We start from the raw sequence: 22,194 nt of genomic DNA, 5'->3' as shown, positions 1-22,194 counted from the left end.
CGCCCCACTGGGGGCTGCAGGGAACCCTGTGCAGCAGGAAGCCCCGCTGGCCTGGGAGCACATGAAGGCGGCTTCAGCCGGGCGGCCGGGCTCCAGGTCGGGTGCAGAGGCGGAAGCTGTGCTCTTCCTGCTGGACAGAGCCAGAGCCCGAGCCCTTCCTCCAGCTCCTCACACGGCGCTGAACATGCTAATAAGCTGTTGCTGGTTTTAAAAGCAGAGACACTTGTCGCAATAGGCTGGCACCCGGATGTTTGCTCACACAGACAGCACAATCCCACGCTGTACCTCAGCTTGTGCCTTGTCGGCTCTGAGCCGGGAGGGTAGAGGAGAAAGGAGGACGCCTCCAGTCAGGACTGGCTGGCTCTGCTCCGTACGCCGAAAGCCCTGGGAATTTTTCACTGCTCTCGGGATGGCGTCTGGGGCGTGGGCAGGTTGGTCCCGCTTTGAACGCTCTGCTGGACTTAGTGCTGGGCAGTGAATGCCGAGCTGTCGTGTCCACACAGCCAGGGGAAGGCCAGGGCCAAGGCCAGCACGCGCTGAGCTTCTGCCCAGCCTGGAGTCGCCTTCACCAGGCCGTGAGCACGTGAGGCACTTTCTAAGCACGGGCTGCCCGGGAGGCGCAACTGCTCAGAGGCCGAGGCAGCTCAAAGGGCTCTGATGTGCAGTGGCTCCACGGGGTCAGCGTGCCCAGAGTCATGGGTGTCACTAGAACACCCGGCCCAGCACACGCTTTCTGAGGACACCTGGTGGGCACGCCCCACAGCAGGCCCCAAAGTTTCAGAGGTAAGTGCGGGCTGCTCAGGGGCTCTCCTCATGGCTGTCTCCCCCCTGCTTTCTCACGGACACGGGAAGAGACCCCGGTTGTCACATGTCGGCATTACGTATCTAATACTTAATGTCTTGTCAGCTGCAGCTAAAGCCTTGGCTTAGACAGCTATTTTTAACCAGACTTGGACATAAAAATAGAGCCCAGCAGAGGCCGTGACTCAGGCCCTCTTCCACTCTTGTGGGCACCAGGGCTGCTCTGCAGGGCTCATGTGCAGCCCTTGGCGGCGGGGTCCAGGTGGGGCCCCTGCAGCCCTCGTGCTGGACCAGATGCCTCCAGGACCAGGCTGGTCCCTGAGCTGGGGTGGCCTCCCTGCCTCTCCTCTGTCAACCTGGTATGGCGTTGGGTCCCTCTCACTGGACGCTTGTCCTCTGGGAGCCTCCCTCCTGACCCTGGCAGCGGCCTCCCCCTGCTCGCCCTCCTGGAGGGCCTGTGCCCTTCCCTGTGCAGGGAGTCCAGGCTCTGCCCTCACCCTTCCCTGAGGAACTGCATGTACACAGTGGGTTCCAGAATCACCTGGTGACTGGGTCTGAGGGAATGGGCTCTAAACAGGCCGCACTCCATGTGAGCTCAAAAAGACTAAGAGACAGAAAATGGGAACCATTAGTTCACCCTCACCCTCTCGCATTCAGACAATCGGGGCGTGCTCCTCCGTGCAGGGCTCTCCTGACTCCCGCTCAGCAGGGTGGCCCCTGCCTCCACCCTCCCTGCCTCCTCTGGGCTCTGCATATCTCCAGGATCTGCTCTACAGCCTTGATGCAGGGGTTCGGGCTGGTGGGAAAATGGGGAGCAGCAAATGACTGCTATAAAATGGCACAGGTGCAGTGGCTTATGCTTGTAATCCCAATACTCTGGGAGGCAGAGGAGGGAGGATCGATTGAGGCCAGGAGTTCAAGACCAGCCTGGGCAACATAGCCTATAGCCCAGGAGCCCATCTCTCCTCTCTACAAGAAACAAAAAACAAACCAACGAGCCGGGTGTGGTGGCCTGTGCTTGTGATCCTAGTTCCCTGGGAGGCTGAGGCAGGAGGATCGCCCGAGCCCAGGAATTCAAAGCTGTGATGAGCTGTGATGATGCCACTGCACTCCAGCCTGGGCAACAGAGTGAGACCTTGTCTCTAAATAAATAAGTAAGTCGGCAGCCAGGATACCATTCTCAGGGAGTTGTGGGATGACACCTGCAGCAGAGAACCACTGCTCCAGATTGCTGACCCTTTCCTCCTGCCCTCTGTTGTCCCTGTCAGTAGGTCCCGTGGAGTACTTGCTGCCTGGGGGAGGCCCGTCCTCAGGGAGTGCCCAGCAGAGGGAAGAGCAGACCACGCTCTGGAAGGTCCCAGCCGCTCATGGACGAGTCAACAGAGCTCCCACTGTCGGGCCAGCTCCTCCCCCCACCCGAGGCCACCACTCTGCTGAAATGAAGGTTCTTGAATAGCAAGAAGGAAGGCAGAAGTTGGACACTGGATCCTTCCAGGTTGTGGATGTGGATGAGCTGTGGGCCCCTTTCCCTCTCCCTGTCCTACTTCTGCTGTGCCAGCCCCACAGCTGCTCAGTCCCCTCCCTGGTGGTGGGTACTGTCCCGGGACGGCCAGTTGGTCCTCTCCTTCCCGTTGGCAATTCTGGCTTTCCAGCATTCCACACCACGGGCCCAGCCCATGGGGCTTGGCGGAGGGAGTGTTCCTGCCAGCTCTTCTCTTTGGGTGGAGGAGCCCCAGCGCCACAGGAGACAGGAGGCAGTGCAGAGACTCGCCTGAGTGCTGAGGGTGGCGGGGCCTGTCTCCGTCCCCTCTTGGGACCTGTCCCTCTCCTGGACCACGGATATTGATCCTGAGGCGAACATCTAATTCCCACTTCCCCAGAACGTCCCCCAGCTGAACAAGAATCAGTGACACTTTAGGAAAGAAAAGGTGGTATTTAGTGGCGGTCCCCACACTGCCCCTCCCAGGACTTTGTTTTCTAAGCCCACCTGAGATCTCTCCTGATCCCTTTGAGGTCTTAATACAAGAGCCAGGCCTACAGGTGGGAGAGTCTGGATTCTGTCCTGGCCTTGCCAAACTTCCTGGCTTCATGACCTTGTTCAAGTCACTTAAACCTCTGTCTGGCTTTTACAACCATCAAACCATCTACCCTCCAGGTGCTCCACAAGGACTGACTCCACCCCAGGCACTGTGTCGGCACTGGAAACCTGACACCCGGGCTGGGAGCCAGACACGGGGTCTTCCTGAGAGCCTGGGAAGCCGCCTGCCCTCGTGGAATTTACGGTCTGAGGAGTGACGCACATGAGGCACTTTGAAAGATGTGAAGCACTGTGTGTAAAACATGTGCCAATTTCTTGCTTCACAGAAGGATTTTCACTGCTTTCTCAGTTAAGTGTCAAGAACCTCCAAAAGAGATGGTTCAAGAGAGCTATTATTATTGAATCAGATTATGTTCTTTACACATTTTAGCATAGCTCACAAAACCATATGAATGTTTCTGTTTTGAATATTCTCTTCCTAAATGTTTTACATCCTGTGGAGAGGGGCTTGGATTCTGATTCTGTGTTTAAATCCTACAAGCAGGCCGGGCGCATGGCTCACACCTGTAATCCCAGCACTTTGGGAGGCTGAGGGGGGTAGATCATGAGGTCAGGAGTTTGAGACCAGCCTGACCAACACAGTGAAACCCCGTCTCTATTGAAAACACAAAAATTAGCCAGGTGTGGTGGCGGGTGCCTGTAGTTCCAGCTACTAGGGAGGCTGAGGCAGGAGAATCGCTTGAACCAGAGAGTCGGAGATTGCAGTGCCACTGCACTCCAGCCTGGGCAACAGAGTGAGACTCCCTCTCAAACAAAACAAGACAAAACGCAACAAAACAAAACAAAACGCAACAAAAAACATCCTACAAGTGTCAAGCACGGTGGTGCACACCTGTAGTCCCAGCTACTCTGGAGGCTGAGGTGGGAGGATCACTTGAGCCCAGTTCCAGACCAGCCTGGGCAACATAGTGAGACCCTGTCTCTAAAAATAAAATTAAAAAGGCGGCCGGGTGCAGTTGCTCACGCCTGTAATCCCAGCAATCTGGGAGGCAGAGGCAGGTGGATCATGAGGTCAGGAGATTGAGACCAGCCTGGCCAACATGGTGAAAACCAGTCTCTACTAAAAATACAAAAATTAGCTCGGTGTGATGTTGCACGCCTGTAATCCCAGCTACTCAGGAGGCTGAGGCAGGAGAATCGCTTGAACCTGGGAGGCTGAGGTTGCAGTGAGCCAAGATCATGCCACTGCACTCCAGCCTGGGTGACAGAGCAAGACTCTGTCTCCAAAAATAAAAAAATAAAAATAAATAAATAAATAAAAATAAAAAGCCAAGTATGGTGGCTTACACCTGTAATCCCAGCACTTCGGGAGGCAGAAGCCAGCAGATTGCTTGAGCTCAGAGGTTCAAGATCAGCCTGGGCAACATGGTGAAATACTGTCTCTACAAAAAAAAATTTAAAAAGTAGCTGGGTGTGGTGGCATGGGCCTGTAGTCCTAGCTACTTGGGAGACTGAGGTGGAAGAATCGCTGGAGCCTGGGAAGCAGAGGCTGCAGTGAGCAGAGATTGAGCCACCACACTCCAGCCTGAGTGACAGAGCAAGACCCCATCTTTGAAAAATAAAAAAATAAACAACCCTACATGTTTAATGGAGGATTCACACCACATGTACTGGTCTCCACTTTCAGAACGCAAGGTCCTGGCGGGGAGGGGAGGCGTCTTACACAGCTGCATACGTGGTGCTGCCCTGCACACAGGGGATGCTCCCAGGTGCTGATGGGCAACACTGGCCGGGCCACAGGTTCTGGACGTGCTGGGGCCGCGTAAGGCTGCAGGCCTCAGTACATCTGCTGTGTAAATGGCTCTCTCCCAGTAACACAACTTCATCTGCTCACTTCAACTTCGCACACTCACCGCAGCCTCATGAATAAGGAAGACAATGGGCACAACTGGTCAAGATCCTCCTGGGATGGAGACTCACCCAGTCCATGAAGTTCCTTCTAAATGGCAAGTGGCCAGATACCTGTGAACCAGACCTGGGAAGGAGGTCTCCTCCTTAGCAGAGAGATACTCTGTTTTGCCACCTTAAGTGACAGTTGTCTGGGTTACTACTTTTTTCCTTGGCACAGCCCCGGGCAGCCCTGGCCTGCCTGACTCCCAGCCTGTTTGCATGGTGCTGCTGTGACCTTTGGGCAGAAGAGGGGGTTGAGTGACTACATGTGTTGAGTTCACCACCGAACAACGAGGGCAAGAAGAACCAGCCTTCTGCTCTGGAGTTCAGCTGAGCACTGCCCAGCTGACACCATCTACACACTACCATCAGCAGATAACAAAGTCAGAAAATGTGGATTGAGGGGCCGGGCGCGGTGGCTCATGCCTGTAATCCCAGCACTTTGGGAGGCCGGGGCAGGTGGATCATGAGGTCAGGAGATCGAGACCATCCTGGCTAACACGGTGAAACCCCATCTCTACTAAAAATACACAAAAAAATTAGGTGGGCGCGGTGGCAGGCGCCTGTAATCCCAGCTACTCGGGAGGCTGAGGCAGGAGAATGGCATGAACCCAGGAGATGGAGCTTGCAGTGAGTCAAGATCGTGTCACTGCACTCCAGTCTGGGTGACAGAGGGAGACTCCATCTCAAAAAAAAAAAAAGAAAAGAAAATGTGGATTGAGGTTGGCGGCTCCTCAGAAAGTTAAACATTGAACTGCCATATCACCCAGCGATTCCACTCCTGGGCATATACCCAAAAGAGCTGAGAACAGACAAAAGCTTATACATGAATGTTTACAAAAGGTAGCAACAGCCCTGTGATGTGGTGATGATGATGATGATGGTGATGAGGTGTCATCCACAGTTCCTAGCTTGTAACTCCCATAACCATTATTAGTCTTTTGTTACAACGCTGGGGTGCTTTAGGCCTCAGAAGCAGGCCTCAGGAAACAAAATCTCTCTCGCTGACCTTCTCCTGCCCAAATCAGTTCTCTAATCTGATTGTGAGCCCTAACAACCTCATTCCCGAGGGGGTCCTGCCCCACACCTTGGAGGAAGGAATGCTGCACAGAGAGGCCAGGAAGGATCTGAATGGACAGGCCTTGGTGGGTTTAGATCAGTCCCTTTTTGGCCAATCTCATTTCAACACAGTTGTCCATGCTTCAATCATGGACAGCCAATGGAGTCTCCGTAAAAAACTCAAGAAGGATGGGTTTGGAGCTTCTGGAGAGCTGGACACATGGAGGCTGATGGGAAGGCGAAGAAGAATCCACCACGTACCGGGAGTCATCCCAGTCCGCGAGGACAGACGAGCCTCTGCTTCTTGGGACCCTTCCACACCTTGCCCCGTCTATCTCTTTATCTGCTGTTTATCTGCATCCTTTAGAATATCCTTCTTAATAAATTGGTAAATGTAAGGAAGTGTTTCCCTGAGTTCTGTAAGCAAATTAATTGAACCCAAAGAGGAGGTCCTGGGAACTCCAACTGAAAGCTGGTTGGTCAGAAGTTCCAGAGACCTTGACTTGCAACTGGTGTCTGGGGGTGGTGTGGGGGCTGGTCTGAGCCCTCAACCTGTGGGATCTGACACCGTCTCCAGGTAGATGATGTCGGAATTGAATTGGAGGACACCCAGCTGGTGACCACGGGTAGGTGTGTGGTGAAAACCTCCATACCTTTGGTCACAGAAGTCTTCTTCTGTGTCGATGACTGTGGTGGTGGTGTGGGAGCAGAGGAAACACAGTTTGATAGAGATTTTTCCCACATAAACCCAAATGTGCATCAGTGGATGAATGAATAAACAAAATGTGGTACATCCATTCAATGAAATATTATTCAGCAATAAAACGGAATAAAGTATTAGCACATGTTACAACAAGATGAACCTTGAACCTTGAAACACGATGCTAAGTGAAAGGTGGCAGACAACAGGCTACATATTGTATAACTACATTTATATGAAATAGCCAGAGGAGGCAAAGCCACGGAGACAGAAACCAGTTAGTGGTTGCCAAGGGCTGCAGGGAGTGGGGGTGTGGAGGGACTGCTTAGAGGGCACGGGGTCTCCTTTTGGGGTGATGAAAATATTCCGGAACTAGGTAGAGGTGATGGTTGTACAACGTCGTGAATGTACTAAATGTGACTAATGATATATTTTATGTTATGTGTATTTTACCACAATTTTTAAAAAATGTGGATTGACCTAAATGAAAAATTAGAATTTGCCTTCAAACCATATTTTCTCTCCTCATCTCAAGTTTAGCCAAAATAATTTTAAGACTAATAAGAGATTTCTTGTGCTGATCCTGGAAACAGAGCGGAGCAAGGCCTGGGCAGGAGACGGAGTAGACGCCTGGGGTCAGTGACTTCTTTCTTGTTTGAACTTCGCCACACTCTGGAAACCCAACTAGAGCCAGAATTCTTTCCTTATTTTTTGAAGAAAAGGAAACATCACACAGATGGAGGCAGGGCGTCTCCCTCTGAGGGTGCGCCAAGCCAAAGGACAGCTGCCGAGGGAGGCTGGCTGCATCGGGGAGGGATATTTTTTTCCCTCCCCATCTTCTGTTACAGGATTTAATGGCTCAGCAAACTGTGGAATTCGGGGACTTTCATCTCGTTTCATCTGTTCCAAGCCATCAATGCAGGCAAATGGCCTTTATCAAATTGCTTTCCTTCATTCTTCATTTAGAGTCTTGTCTTCTGCTCTTAGAGAAACCCGTGAGTAAATGCAAGACTTGATCTATGGGATGAACAAACGTTCCCTGCACTACCTGTGCCTTTGCAGGCCCTGCACAAAGTGGGACGGGCCACTCCTGTCCAGAAGGTGAATCAGCCCAGAAAACATCCCCTCCCATCCAGGCCCCTGGTCAGCTGGGCAGTGCAGGGTTTTAGGTCAAAGCCAACCAGGAAAGCGGGTCCCGGGAGGTTGCAGGCAGCCCTGGCTTAGCTGGGATTAGGAGACTCTCATTCGCCGGCCTGCCCTGCCCCTACAGAAGCCAGGCAGGACTTGAGGAAATCAGTGAGTCGCTTTTCCTCTCAATGGCATTCCCTATGAGTGTGGGGGTGATCCAGGTTCTAACGAATGCACTTCAAGGGAAAATGCAGTGGAAGTGGGGTGCAGTGCAGTAACTTGGTGAGAATATTTTTCTGGGTGCAGCAAGGAGTGCCTGAGAATATTGTGAGGCTAATGCAATGTTCTCTCATGTTTGGTAACAGGATGTGGTAGGAGGAACACAGCCTTGCACCAAGCACAGACAGGTGCTTTTCAAAGCGATAGTAAGTGCATTAAGTGCTTCATGAGAAACTCTAGAGTCACAGAGACAGGCCATCCTCCATCTGGATGTCACTAGGACATAAATGCATGCTCTCTGGCTCACACTGAGGACAACAGCTACTGACTGGGGCATCAGGAGCTCATGACTGCAGCTGTTTACTCTGCGTTTCAGTTCCTTCAAGAAGTAAATTCCCCTGCTGATGTCAAACCACACAGGGAATCTCTTTCAAAATCTTGCTTTAGGAAATGCTGCTTCTGTTTTTGTCAGGGTCGAATGGACACTTTTACCACAGTCACCTATAAGGTGAGGCTATGATTTCAGCAACCAGGCAAGTCCAGGAGTGGTGGCGTCGTGCTTCCTGGCATACTGAGTCCTTTCTGGGTCTGCAGCTGGTGAGGAATGGGGCAAAACCATTTGTATTTGGAAAATAAAACCTTTCTCTTGTCATGAACCAACTGGGTCACATCTGGGTGTTGTCAGCAGCCAGCATGCCCTGAGACCTCACCCAAGCCTGCTGTCTGCCTCTCCACAGCACTGAACTGACCTGGCTCCCAGGCCCGGGAGCATGATCCACACTCAACCTGCTTGTGTCCCCAACAGGACTGCCACCACCCTCCCAGCCTGGGCTGCCCCTCCCCCATGGCACTCTCCTCATGCTGCCAACACCCATTCCTCCCTTCCCTGCCCACGTTCTCTTTGCAGTGACTCATGGAGTGCCCAGGGTGGAAGGGGCACTGTCCAGAGAAGGACAAATGCGGTGAGGATGACCCGGGCCCAAGCTCGTGGATGCTAGTGCTCTGTAGGAAGCACCTGCTGCATGGAGGAGGGTCACTGACCCTGGGTGGCTGGGGTGGGCTTCCCAGAGGAGGTGACACACAGACTGATACCGCAAGAATAAATGGGACTCCTGCAGGAGCTGTTTTGGCTTTGTTTTCTCACTCCTTAAATATTGCTTCATCTTCAGCTCCTTTCATTTTATACATTATTTCACAGTGGCATCACTCATTCCTGTAGTTTCAATGACAATGACCCAGTCAGTGTCCCCTCTCTTAGCATGAGGTCCATGCGTGTCTTTTCAGCCACTTCCTAGACAAATCCCCGGAATGCTCTGCAGACAGCTGAGTCTTCACACGGCCAATGCTGAGATCATCCTCTTGGCCCCCTCCCTCAGAGTGCTTCCCTCCTCCCATCAAGCCTGTGCAGTGAGAGGTGTCGTCTTCTCCGTCACTGAGGCCAGATTGCTGGCAGGCAGCCCCGCTCCTGCTCCTTCTCCACTGCCGACAGTCTCTGAGTTCTACTGATTGCGCTTTTTGTCTGTGTCCCCTGCCGAGGCCTCAGCCCAGACCCTTTTCTCTCCTTCCTGGTTACTGCCATAGCCCTGACTGGCTTCTCTGCCTTGGGTCTGCCCCAGCACAGGGGCAGACTGTGTGATGTCCTCCACACAGTCATCAGAGAGATCTTTTAAGGGCTCAAAAAGACCCTGCAGCTCCCCTGCCAATAGTTCTGCCATCATCCCCAGAGCTTTCGAGGACCCTCCACCACTGGCGCCAACCCCAGCTGAGCTGGGTGCTCGTCTGCAGGCCTCTGCTCCATCTCAGCCCGAGCATGAGGTTCTGCTGTGCTGCTTCCAGCAGCAGGGACAGGGCTGATGAGCCTGGCCCTTGCAAGCATCTTCCTGTGCCGAATACAATTCCACCGACAGAGGATTTAAAATCCAAGTGGAGGTGACAGGAAAGAAAGGAAAACCTCCAGGTATCAGAAGAAAGGAGGGAGTGTGAAGCCAGTATGGGAGGAAGGTCAGGCTGGGGCTCAGCTCTGGGAAGTGCCAGCCTGAACAGGAGTCACACCCGGGTACACATGCAAGGGAACGAGGACCGAGGCCCTGCATGTGGCAGGGCCTTCCACAGGCTGCCCTGTCTGTGAACAGGACACCAGAAGAAGTCTGCCTTCCAGCCTGGCAAAGTGGCAAGGAACCTCTGGGTGGGAAAACAAATCAACAAACAAATTTTCAGTAAAACACAGAAACCTCACGCTTTCCTTTCTCTTGACCTCTTGAAAAGCAAATCCACTGCAGCTCACCAAAGGCAAAGAGAAAACCTTAAGAATACCCAGAGAGAAAAGACACATTACTTGCAAAAGAACATCTAATGCAGGGAGATAATGAAAATACAGACTCTTCAAAGGGCTGAAGGAAAAAAACGGTCCACCTAGAATTCTATCCCCAAACTGTCATCTGAGAGCAGGGGCAAAACAAAGTCTTTCTCAGACAGGCTGGACGAGGTCGCTCACGCCTGTAATCCTAGCACTTTGGGAGGCCAAGGTGGGAGGACTGCTTCAAGCCAGAAGTTTGAGACCAGTGTGGGTAACACAGTGAGACCCCATCTCTAAGAAAAAAAAAATTAAATAAGAAAAGACTTTTTCAGACAACAAGCGCTCTGAGAGCTGACCTATCTTGGCTGTCTTGTAAAGAATTGCTGCGGGACACCTCATTAGGAAAGAGACTGAATCTAGAAGGAAAGAGCAGAGCATGAGGCACAATGAGGAGCAAATAAACAGGTCACCATATAAGCAAACCCAAATACACATTCGCTACACGAAACAATAAAAATGACTCATTTCGGGGGGTTAAAACACTGTTGAACTAAAATCCTGGATAACAGCAACATGAAAGGTGGGGTGGTGGTCCCAGGAAAGCATTCAAAGGTCCATGTCTCATTTGGGAGGAGGGTAGGGAGACTGATGAACTTGAGGCTCCCTTCAGGCAAGCACAGATGCAAAAAAATAATAATAATGGGAAACAGATACAGTAGACTGTGATGTACAACTCTCAGAGCAGTAGAAGGGAGGGTATAAAACAAATCTGATCCATCAGATAGAAGGCAGGAAAGGGGAGCAAAAGTAGCAAAGAAGAAACACGGGAACAAGAAGGCACGAACTAATATTGGAATAAATACATTTAAATATATAAATGAGCACAGTAAACCTAGATGTGCAAACCTCTGGGTAAAAGGGATTTCTCAGATTTAATTTAAAAATGCAGTTATATGCTACTTGTAACAGATGCCATTTAAATCATGATGACAGTTTAGGTAGGGAATATGATATATTAATCAAATACTAATCAAAAGAAAGCTGGTGAAAAGCATTGCTGGAGAAAAAGCTCATTAGAGACCAGGTGCGGTGGCTCATGCCTGTAATCCCAGCACTTTGGGAGGATGAGGTGGGAGGGTCACTTGAGCCCAGGAGTTTGAGGCTGTAATGGGTTATGATTGTGCCACTGCACTCCAGGCCGAGCAACAGAGTGAGACTCTGTCTCAGGAAAAAAAAAAAAAAAGCTCATTAGATAATTGTTTTGTTTATTTATTAAGGAATAGTTTAGCAAGAAGATGCTCTCATATATATGATTTACAAAGATAAAATAACACGTCCACAATCATAGTAAAAGTAAAAATAGGCTGGGTGTGGTAGTTCATTCCTATAATCCCAGCAATTTGGGAGGCTGAGGCAGATACGGACTGCTTGAGCCCACAAGTTCAAGACCCACTTGGGTAACAGGGTGAGACACTGTCTTTACAAAAATAAAAAGAAACTAGCCAGGTGTGGTGGCAGACGCCTACAGTCCCAGCTATTCGGGAGGCTGAGGCGGGAAGATTGTTTGAGCCTGGGGGGTTGAAGCTGCAGTGAGCTGTGATTGTGCCACTGCACAACGATCTGGGTGACAGGGCGAGACCCTATCTCAAAAAAACTCCCCCAAAACAAAAAACTTGGGTGTATGTGTGTGCATTCATTACATTCAACAATTAGAGAACACATATTCTTCTAAAGTACACACAGAACACATACTAGACCACAGAAGAAAGTTCAATAACAACCTATGAATTAGCATCACATAGAAACCATCTTCTGTGTCTACGGTGCAGTAAAATTAGAAATCAAATAAAAGGAGAATAAAATAGTAATATAACAATAGTACTATGGACTGAATTGTGTCCGCTCTAATTCCTTATATGGAAGCCCTAGCCTTCGACACCACAGTATTGTGAGATCTGGGCTTTACAGAGGTCATTAAGGTTAAACGAGGTCATAGGAGCAGGGCCTTGATCTGACAGAAAGAAGAGAAACCAGGGTGCTTGCTTTCTCTCTCCCCACCATGTGAGGACTCAGAAAGAAGGTGGCAGTCTGCAACCCTTGAAGAGAGCCCTCACCAGAACCCAACCATGCTGGACTTTTTTTTTTTTTTTTTTTTTGAGACAGAGTCTTGCTCTGTCGCCCAGGCTAGAGGGCAATGGTGCGATCTTGGCTCACTGCATCCTCTGCCTCCTGGGTTCAAGTGATTCTCCTGCCTCAGCCTCCTGAGTAGCTGGAATTAACAGGCGCACACCACCATGCCCAGCTAATTTTTGTATTTTTACTAGAGACGGGATTTCGGTATGTTGGCCAGGCTGCTCTTGAACTCATGACCTCCAGTGGTGCACCTGCCTTGGCCTCCCAAAGTACTAGGATTACAGGTGTGAGCCACCTCCCCTGGCCAGTCTACGGTATCTTGTGATGGCAGCCTGAGCAGACTAAGACAAATAGTCAAAACAGTATACAGTGCTTACTAAGTGCCTTACAGATATCAATTCATGGACTTACTACAGCACGAGGTGAATTTCCTTTTCGGAAGAGGAAATGAGAAGGCCCAAAGAGCCTAAGGACCTGCCTGCCCAAGTGATAGAGTAGAGGCAGGATTGGAACCTGCCACAGTCCAAGTCTTAACCTTATGCATCCTGCCCCTAAAATAGCACATCATTAGCCGTGGTCCCTGTTTGCTGTGTGCTTCTGAGCATAGTGATTAGCTGAGCACTTTCATGTCCCTATCAACAGCTCCTTGTGCAGTGTCTGATACAAAACAGGAGTTCCATAAATGTCTATAGAAAGAATGAATTTTTACAAAATGACATGATTAAGAAAGCAGCTGGGGCTAATGTCAACACAAGACATGTCTTCAACTGGGAGACATGAAGCTGGCCTCACATCTTCACAGCAGGGTTGTTAAGAAGTGACGCAAGTGAGGAGGAGCCATCAGTGGGCTGGGGTTGAACACAAAGGGTCAGGTGGGGTACATATCCCGGCCTGGTATCCTGCTCTGTGTAAGGGGTTGTTTATGTGTCAAGTGTGATGAAAACATATGAAGAGGCATTAGGGACACTCACTGTTCAAGGGGTGCCTTTGGGAAGTGAAGAACCCTCTTGCAAAGTGAGTCATTACTTTGCTTTGTAAACCCAAACATCCCTGTATTAGCTGCTGCCTCCCCACTGCTAATGAAGTTCTCAGTGAAATAAAAACATTTGGTAGGATGGAAAACATTTGGACTGATGGGCTTTGGAAGCACATATGCAAGGTTAGAGAAGCTCCGGGAATTGTATCAATGAACATGTTGTCATTTTTATGTCCTGAGGTTTAATGGAGACGAGCAGACACTGCACTGGCTCCATGCAGATTTCTCAGTAATAGCTTCAGAAATGTGGGCAGATATTTCTTTTTTTTTTTTTTTGAGACAGAGTCTTGCTCTGTCACCAGGCTGGAGTGCAGTGGTGTGATCGATTCCGGCTCACTGCAACCTCCACCTCCCGGGTTCAAGCAATTCCCCTGCCTCAGCCTCCTGAGTAGCTGGAGGCATGTGCCACCACACTCAGCTAATTTTTGTATTTTTAGTAGAGACGGGGTTTCACCATGTTGGCCAGGATGGTCTCGATCTCCTGACCTCATGATCCGCCTGCCTCGGCCTCCCAAAGTGTGTGGGCAGATATTTCTAGTGAAATATCTGGGCCTGGAGCTCCTCAGCAGCATGCCTGCAGAGTTGTAAAGGGGTCTTAGATTGGGGGGAGAAGGTTGAAATTCACTGTCATCCATTTATTTATTAAGAATTTACTAGGCACTGTAGTAAACATTTTACATACGTAATTTCATTTAATCCTTATCAAAGCTGTCATTATGGGGCACTGTCATTCTGCTCACTTTATAGATGAGGGTGCAGAAGTGTAGAAAGCTCAAGCAACTTCTTGCAGCTGGAAAGTGGTGAGGCTGGGACCTGGCCCAGGGCAACTGTCTCCTGGCATTTGCACCTCCATTCCATTTAGTTTCCACACTAAAATGCTGTTTTAGCTCTTGTGTGGAGCATAGCCTGCGCAGCATGGAATTCTTGAATACCAGGTGCTTCTGAGTCAGAGGAAAAGGCACTCTGAACCTGCTGTAATGATGCTGAGGTTTGGACATTCTGACCCAGACCCTGACCCCCTGCACAGGCACTTTCACCACTTGTATGCTTTTCTTGCTGGGCATAGCGCCTTTCACTCCTTGGCCTTTGTCTGGCCAGAAGACATTGATGTTTCCAGGCATAGATGATTCCAGGCTGCTAAAGAAAGAGGCACTCTCCTGGTGCTCGGAGAATTTGTATGCATTTTTTACTATTCTCCAGCGCACATCTTTGTCTTGACTTTCCAGCTGCAGTCCCTGAGGAGTACTCCATGGAGACTCCTGGTTTCTGTTTTTGTCAACCAAAAGCTTCCTATGCTTTGTGTCTCAGCAGGCTTCCCCTGGCAAGGTGGGCCAGGCAGGGCCTCCGTGCACTGGAGGTGGCCTGATGGAGCTCCCGGGAGAGGCCTGGCGACCCCTGCGTCGGTTCTCTCTTTTGCTTCCCCTCCACCAACATCAGAGTTGGAGGTGCTGAGGAAGCTCCATTTTGCTTTGTCTATTTGGAATCTGTACTCTTTAAAGGCTGCATTCCTCTGACCCTGCCAAAATGCCCAAATTAATACTTTATGCCAGGCATAATGAAACCTTTCAAAACCAGAGTTAAAGAACAAAATTATACCCACAGCTCCCTCAAATATGAGGGAAGAATAAAAAAAAAAAAAGACACAGAATACCACCAAACCAAACCAAAGCCCCATCACAAAACAAATGAGACAGTAGTTGTGAGCAGAGGGCTGGGGCCACCTCAGTGGGACGCCTGGGCCAGCATCTGACCCTCAAGAGGGAAGTGGGCCCTGGAGCCTTGAGACCCTCCCACATCAACAATCAGAGGACATCTGTCCTTTCCTCCCCTTCCTCTTCATGTCTCTTCCTTCTTCTACCTCCCCTACTCTCCTTAAACTTCTCTCGGTCACTGTGTTTTTTTTTGGAAACAGGGTCTTGCTGCTCTGTTGCTCAGGCTGGAGTGCAGTGGCGTGATCATAGTTCCCTGCAGCCTCAAACGCCTGAGCTCAAGCAATCCTTCCACTTCAGCCACCTGAGATGCTGGGACTACAGGTGTGTGCTACCATGCCTGGCTAATTTTTTAAATTTCCTGTAGAGATGGGGTCTCACTAGGTTGCCCAGCCTGGTCTTGCCCAGGCTGGTTTAGCCTCCCAAAGTGCTGAGATTACAGGCCAGAGCAACCGTGTCCAGGTCCCCCGGCTAACTTCTCATCTCTTGATGCTCTTGCTCTAATGTCTGTAGGGCTTTATTTTACATATTTGAAAGAGGTTTTCGCCTTTGCTCTATTGAGCTATTTTTTTTTTTTTGGATATCTTTGCTATTTCCTGCTTATATTTCTGTTCTCCTCTCTTGACACTTCCATTAACAGCATTTCCAAAGTTAGCACTGTCTGTGAACACCAATGTTTATTTTCTATTCCCATCATTAATGAAGGTGCTAAATAAGACTGGACTGAACATGCACCAGCACCCACACCTTCCTCTGAACAGACAATTTTTAGTGGTTTGTCAGGAACGCCATTATATATTTGCTTATTCAGCTCACCATTATCAAGAAGCACTTAAATTTGTATTTGTGTGTAGCTGTGGGTCACTGGATAGAGGAGTTAACAGGATCCCAGTCCCTGCCACCTGAGAATCGAACATTGAAAGCACTTAGCACCTACACACAGACACACTGGGGACATATGTATTAAAAAGAGAGCTGGCTGGGTGTGGCAGCTCATGTCTGTAATCTCAGCACTTTGGGAGGCCGAGGTGAGTGGATCACCTGAGGTCAGGTGTTCGAGACCAGACGGACCAACATGGTGAAACCCCATCTCTACTAAAAATACAAAATTAGCCAGGTGTGGTGGTGCATGCCTGTAATCCCAGCTACTTGGGAGGCTGAGGCAGGAGAATCACTTGAACCCAGGAGGCAGAGGTTGCAGTGAGCAGAGATCGCGCCACTGCCCCTCCAGCCTGGGTGACAAGAGTGAAACTCTATCTCAAAAAAAAAAAAAAAAGAGCCATCATAAAACACCTGCATCTTCTGGGATGCAAGATAAATAATAAAAAGGCCTCAGTTCTCAAAAAGCTCAGAGCCTGGGGAAGGAGGCTTCCTGAGCTACTATTATCAGGTGCAATAGAGTTAGCATCACAGAAGGTCTAGAGGGCACTAAGCAGGCCCAGGGTGGAGGGAGGTGCCCAGGACTTCTGCCTGCTCCCTGCAAGGGTGTGGCCTCTTAGGCTGTGTCCTGGCTTTGCGTGGCTTTGCTATGCAGATGCATCACTGGAATAAACTAGGCTCTCAGCACTGGGTCCACAGCATGTCAGGATTTCTCACCCTCGTGGTACTCCCCACAGACAGGGATGAAGACAGAGCCACTGAACAGGGTGCTGAGGGAGACAGCCTGGTGTACCAGGGCTGAAGGTGACTCACCTGCTCAGCCAGTGTCTCTCCTTCCTTTAATAATGTCCCTCAAGTTCTACCTGTCCTTTCTCCCTGAAGCCTAACTGGGCTTCTCCAGCCACCGTGGTCTCTAAGACCCTACAGACAAGAAGGTGATGAGCTGCCCTTTGGAGGATGAGGAGGACTTGACAATGAGTTCAAGATGAGTGGGGGCTACGTTTCAGGCACCTTGAAGCCTGGCCACACCCAGCCAAGGATTCTTGAAGAGAGAAAATAGATAATACTTTGTTTTCTGCAGTGTGCTTACCACTAACTGAAATTGACTTGTTTGATACTCAGCTCGTTGTCCGTCTCCTATAGCTTCTAGCCCCTGCCCAAAGGTAAGCTCCATGGGAGGGGGGACCTTGTCTGTATCCCCTGTACCTAAAAGAGGGTGTGGCATGCAGTAGGTGCTTAATAAAGAGCCAATACATGAAATTGATAGAGATAAACTAGGAGGTATGGCAGATAGACTGTTGATTGATGGGGGCAATTTGAGGTAGGATGACCAATTAGGAAACTGTAAGTCAAGGCAGAAAGAGCTGTGATCATGAGAGGGCAAGAACGGGGTCCCACTGGTGAGATGCTTAGGAGTGAGAACGTGGCGACTGGCTGAATGTGGGTGATAAGAGGGAGACTCTACCATGTCTCCAGGTTTTGAGCTCATGTGATGGAGAAGGAGGTGGAAAGAGAGAATGAGTTTGGTTTTGGACAATGTTGAGTTTGACTTCCTCTGGAAAAGGATGCAAAGGGTTTCACTACACACCACGTAGACCCAGGAGTACACAGGGCTCAGTGCTCTCTCTCCCTTAAAGGAATAGATGTAATCCAGCAAGGTAGATCATATGTCAAAACAGTTTATCATATCAAGATTGTTTCACAAAACCTATTTTTGTAAGAAAATTCTATTATAAAATCAGCACTTACAATATTACCGTGATGCTGTGCTATATTAAGTGACAGCAAATAAAGTCTAGAATTTGAAAATTTAGTGTTGAAATGGTAAGCCTGCCCGCACAGCTGTGTCTCAGCAACCTGGCTGTCATTCTCACCCACCCTAAACTCCTTAAGATTTCTTTCTTTCTTTCTTTTTTTTTTTTTTTTTTTTGTAGACAGAATCTTGCCCTGTTGCCCAGGCTGGAGTACAGGGTGTGAGCATGGCTCACTGCAGCCTTCTGGGACTACAGGCATACACCACCATGCTAATTTAAAAAAAATTTTTGGCCTGGCACGGTGGCTCATGTCTGTAATCCCAGCACTTTGGGAGGTCGAGGTGGGTAGATCACGAGGTCAGGAGTTCAAGACCAGCCTGGCCAAGATGGTGAAACCCCGTCTACTAAAAATACAAAAATTAGCCAGGCGTAGTGGCACATACCTGTAATCCTAGCTACTCGGGAGGCTGAGACAGAACTGCTTAAACCCGCAGGTAGAGGTTGCAGTGAGCTGAGATTGTGCCACTGCACTCCAGCCTGGGTGACAGAGCAAGACTTTGTCTCAAAAAAAAAAAAAAAATTGTAGAGACAGGGTTTTCCTATGTTGCCCTGGCTGGTCTTGAACTCCTGGGCTCAAGCCATCCTTCTACACTGGCTTCCCAAAGTGCTGGGATTACAGGTGTAAGCCACCGCGGATGCCCAAGATTTCTCTCTTTTTATTCAATTTCACAATATTATTTCCAGCAATCTTTATCTGAAAATGTCCAAACTTTAAAAAACACTATTCTTAGAAGCAATAGTGCAAATTATAAAGGGGAAAAGAGGGAAGGTCTAATCCTTGCTTTGCAAATAGCAGGTCACACTCTCCAAAATCGTGGTGACCTACAAAAATTTGGAAACTAGTCAATGTTCAACAACAATGGGTAAATTATAGTTAGTTTGAGTCACGATGAGGGGCTGTTAGCACATCACATTGCTTGCTGAGCTTGAAAAAGGGGATTTTTCTCAGATACTAATCGGTCTTTTAGAAGTTTAGTTATAACACATCCGGGAGTCAGACATTCCAGCTGGCAGCAGCAGCAGGAAAGAGATGGGGACAGGGGCCTTCCAGGTTCCCTGTATTTCTAGGAATGTTGCTTAATCAAAAGAGGAGACAATGGAGGCATAGTGGGAAGAATACAAGGTTTGGAATCAATAGTTTAGGGTTCAAATCTAGCTGTCTGGCTCTGGGCAATTACTTAATCCTTTTAAACTCAGTTTCCTTAACTGGGATAATGAACAGTGATAATGTTCTTTTTTCTAGAGAGTTAAAGGAGAAAATATATGCACAGTGGCTAGTGCCATGCCTGGCATCGAGTAAGTGCCCCATTAATGTTTGTTAATGGAGTAAGTGCTTGAATGTTAGAGTGGAATGCTGGTTAGACGAATGATACCAGGGCTGAAAGGACCTTTGCCCAGCTTCTCAAGGCCTCTGCCCCGACCACGGATATTCCCCTAAGAAGCAACTATGCCACCTTCCAGGGCAAAAAGGCTTGTCGATTCCAGAAGGACTTTTTAACTTGTAATTCAGTATTTTTAAATTCCCTCCTCCTGTCTTTTCTTTGAGATAGAGCCTTGCCCAGTCCCCCAGCCATGGCCTACTGCAGTCTTCACCTCCTGGTGAAGTCATCTTCCTGCCTTAGCCTCCTACATAGCTGGGACCACAAGTATGTGCCTCCATGCCTGGCTAATTTTTTGATTTTTTGTAGAGACAGGGTCTCGCTTTGTCGCCCAGGCTTGTCTTAAACTCCCAGGCTCAAGCAATCCTCTTGCCTCAGCCTCTCAAAGTGTTGGTGTTACAGGTGTGAGCCACTGTGCCCAGCCTTAAATCCCATTTTTAAGGACAAACGATAATGCTTTCTTCTTGGGGCTGACGACATAGTTCTTTTTGTATATTTTCCATCACACTGTCACTGAACCTTGCTCCCATCCAGGCAACTATAATCCACAGTGAAGAATATTTGATTAAGTAGCAGGTGGTGGGGGATTTTTGTTCTGAGGGGAATTCAAAGAAGTTAAAACAGAGGCAGCTATCTCATAAACCAAGCCCAGAACACCGAGATGAAAAGAAACAAATTGCCCACTTTCTACCACCTGTTTGAGAACAGAAAGATTTACACTCACTTATGTCAGCTAAAAAAATGTACCCTTGTCTCATTGCGGTAAAAGAGCCTCCACTGCTCAATTGCTTCTGATGGAAAGTCTACCCCCTGCTCCGATACACACTTTCATGCTGGTAATGACAGAGGCAAAGCAGGCCTTTCTATCAATATGTTCTGCACACTTCCTAGCAGCTCTGCTTTTTCTATTCTGCATTTGCTATTTTAAGCGAGTACATAATGCATCAATTTTCAGACTCTTACTCAATGCCACTGCTACAGAACTGAGAACTCAGTAATCTTGTCAGGCAGAGCAGAACAATATTCCAGCAGATGAAACATTCCATGCAGGCTTATTTCCCTTTTCCTGGGATGGGGCATCTATTTCTGGCCTATAATGAGAGATGAACCAGTGGCCATGGTCCAGTGCCTCTTGCTCTGGGATCCCACATCACAGCAACCACTCACCATGCTGCTGCTGGTAGACACATCAAAGGCCCTGTGGGGGTCTCAAGTCCATTTGACTGCTCTCTTATTTTTTATTTTAAGTTCCCAGAAATGGGTTGTTTTGATCCAGGCTGAAGCCTGCTGGCTGGGAAAGTGTGGGTTCTCTCAGGCCACATTTCCCCTTTTCCTGCCTGCCACGAAGAGTCCCCATTTTCTCTGGAATCACCGATTGGATTTGAGAGCCCCAGAGGAACCTTTGTTTCCCTGCCCCCAGTCTCGTAGAAGATTTAAATGTGAAGTGTCTCCACATGGCTTCTTGCCAAATTTGGCTTGCCCTTGAGTGCAGACACACTTCTAGTAGAAGGCCAATTGCATCTGATACCTCAGTGGGCAGTTTAGGCAGATTTCCCTGCTGTGTGTGTTTACAGCTTTAATGGCTTCTAATACAGGCCTTATTTACTGCCTGCAGGGTTACCTGGGAGAGAGAGGGCAGAACGGATCTGCTGCTACTTGCTACACCATTTGGCTTGTAAGCGGATTAAATGGACACATTTTCCCAAGATTTACTCCATATACCTGGCTGGTGTAAATGGACTGGGCCACTTCCACCATCCTCTCCAGTTCCTGCTCCTTTTATCTTATATCCATTAACAATGGCACAACAAATTAGCGTGGGTGCACAGTGATTCCATTGGAAGGTGAACAATTCAATAAAAACTCGACACCACTGCTTTCTGTCTAAAGAACTAATTCATAGCATCCAAGGATTCAGCTATCCCAATGGGGACCTTGAATTACTGACCCAACTTTATTAGCATGAAAACAATCAAACCAAATACATTCTTCCTCTGGAGCTGATAGACACCCTGAGTAATATTTAGGTCACTGCTGCCCAGGCAAGTCTGAAAAATGGTTTGTGCCCTGATTAGGCAGTTACACATTTGTTTTAAATGACTGTCATAGGATGGGATCCGGAGGCATTTTAAGGCAAAGAGAAGTCATATGAGCAGTACTGAAACAGTGTGAAGTGGGCTGAAGCAAACAGCCTCTTTGTCTAGCCTCAAGTGTATCAGCGTCAGCTTTACAGCTGAAATGGAATCTTTGGGTTTGGTGAGTGTGTCTCCACTTCCTCTTGTCTGTCTCTGGGAGCCCATAGAGCAAAGATGCTCAACCTTGATTGCACATTAAGCTTATGAAAAATACTGGCCCTAGTAGTGGTCAGGCTCCAACCCCAGAGACTCTGCTTCAATTGGTCTGCCTGTGGGCCCCTGAATGTCGCGTTGCTAAAGCTCCCTGAGTGATTTTCCTGTGCACCACCGCTGTAAACCGTTCAAGCATCACCCTCCCTGGGAACGACCGGAAGACGAGCTGGCCCCGCTTTGCTTCAGATAAATGCTCCAATTAGTTGCCTGGGAACTGGCCTAGCCCATGATAGGATTCCCCTTACATACAATTTAATTGATTTATCACACTTTTTATTATGACAATTCTTAAACATATACTAGAAAGAAGAATTACAAGAATGATTTGGAACAACATTCTAGAAGTGCCTGTGAAGGAGCAGCTGAGCCCCCGAGGGTCACAGAGCTCAGAGGAGGATGTGGAGATGGGGCACCCCTCCTGCCACCCCGGCTCTCCCTCTGGACAGCACCTGGCCTGTCACTCTGTCATCACCCTCTGGACAGCACCTGGTCCACCACTCCGCCATCGCCCTCTTTCTTGTCCCCTTCTCATTTCTTTCTTCAACAAACATTGACTAAAGCCTGTGTGTCAGCCCTTGTGGAACGGTGGTGCATAAGCCAAGTCTTGCTCCTGCCCTCATGGAGCTCAGAGCCTGGTGTGGAAGACTCTTGTAAACATGAATTACACACTCATTACTGTTTATTCATAATTCTGCGAAGAGCTCT

General features: G+C 49.0%; 1 protein-coding gene across 1 annotated transcript in view; it reads right to left on the bottom strand.

Annotated features, from left to right (window-relative positions):
* MYO1D (myosin ID) overlaps positions 1-22,194 on the bottom strand; it is a 377,286-nt gene that overhangs the window by 2,823 nt on the left and 352,269 nt on the right. The gene's annotated exons all lie outside the window — the stretch shown is intronic.

Source organism: Nomascus leucogenys, unplaced genomic scaffold, assembly GCF_006542625.1.
Source record: "Nomascus leucogenys isolate Asia unplaced genomic scaffold, Asia_NLE_v1 Super-Scaffold_249, whole genome shotgun sequence".
NCBI lineage: Eukaryota > Metazoa > Chordata > Mammalia > Primates > Hylobatidae > Nomascus > Nomascus leucogenys.
This window is presented reverse-complemented; position numbering and strand designations above follow the sequence as displayed.